The following is a 1,643-nucleotide window of genomic DNA, read 5'->3' on the forward strand; positions in this document are numbered from 1 at the left end:
GTACCATCAAGAATAATTGGACTGACTACGTGATTGTTAGAAGTCTTGGAATTGGCAGTCGAGCTGCTCCTCCCCCTCGCATGGTGGAGGTTTATTGGTGGCCTCCGGTGACTCATTGGATTAAGGTCAACATCGATGGCTCTGCTAAAGGGGCTCCTGGTCGTATTGCCGCGGGAGGAGTTTTTAGGGATAATTTTGCTTATGTCCGTGGCTGTTTTCACATCAAGGGTGGTAGTGGGTTTGCTTTTGAAGCTGAGCTTCTCGCGGTTATTACTGCTATTAATATTGCTCATGATCGTGGCTGGCTTCATCTTTGGGTTGAGTCCGATTCGATGTATGTGGTGCGGTTGTTGGAGAATCGCTCCACGAATGTTCCCTGGCGTTTCTTAGCTTCCTGGAAGCAGGTTCTTCGTCGTCTTCATGGTTTTTCTTTGATTGTTACTCACATCTTTCGGGAAGGAAATCACCCCGCGGACATAATGGCCAATGATGATAGACAAGAGGGATGGTGGCCTTATGCGATTGACGATATTAAACATGCGGTGGCTCGTGATTTTTCTACCCATAGCTTTGTTAGAATGGTGCTTTAAGGTGTTAGTGTTTGTTTCGAATAGGTTGGATGCTTCTCGCGACAGGTGCGGTTGCTTCGTTGGGGTTTCGGTTGTCTGTTGGTGTTGGGATGGTTCCTACTTCTTCCGTTTACATGGTTTTTCTTGGTCTGCTGATTTTCCTTTTAGCTTCGCTAGTTGTGGCTGGTGTCGTGCTTTTTCTGGTTTTCATTTTGGTTCCTTTTTGGTTGGTTGTGTTTTTGCTTGTTCTTTGCTTGTTCTCCTTTGTTGGTTTGCTTTGATGTGTTCGGGAACCGAGCTGCTTAGGGGTGATGGTTCGGCCGGAATCTCTGAAGTTGTCTCACTTCCGTTCCCACACAGCTCCTTGTTTAGACGAGTACTCTTTTTCCCTTTTAAGGATTTTCCGACCAGGTTTGCCTTAAAAAGGGTTTTAATGAGGCTCGGCCCTTAGTTTGTTGTTTGTGCACTCAAGGGTTCTTGGTTCGTTTTTTCTCTTTCTCTTTTTAATAAAAATTAATTTAATAAGTTTAACTACTATACATATATGTCAACGCATATAAATTTTCTACTATAATAAATAAACATATATATAATTATAAAATTATAAAATTATGAAAATATGTGCAAGTAATTGTTAGGTCCTGGAAAGTCTGGAATATGTGTATAAAGGGGAGAGGGGGGGGAGGAAATGCACCTATAGGCTATTTTTGCAAATACAAACCAACAACAACCTTTTGACAGTGAAAGAGTTAAGGAAAACTTTGATTCCAAAGGTTGATGACTGATACTGAATCACTCTTCAGTAAAGAGATATCAGTTAAGTCCAAGACTTTAACTGATATGTGATAGGCTTCAGTCAAGTTTGTAAAACAGAAGAGTGTTATAAATCCTCCTGACTATTCAAGGATAAATCAGTCAGACAAATAACATGTTGTCAAGATTTAGTTTCACTTTGCAGTTAATCAGTTTCAGTTAGCAAAAAGATTTTGCACAGATAAGAAAGTAAGAACTGAAAGCGATAAACAACAAATGGATTTTTACGTGGTTCGGAATCCAATTCCTACGTCCACGGTT

Source organism: Salvia miltiorrhiza, chromosome 1 (assembly GCF_028751815.1).
Source record: "Salvia miltiorrhiza cultivar Shanhuang (shh) chromosome 1, IMPLAD_Smil_shh, whole genome shotgun sequence".
NCBI classification, from domain to species: domain Eukaryota; kingdom Viridiplantae; phylum Streptophyta; class Magnoliopsida; order Lamiales; family Lamiaceae; genus Salvia; species Salvia miltiorrhiza.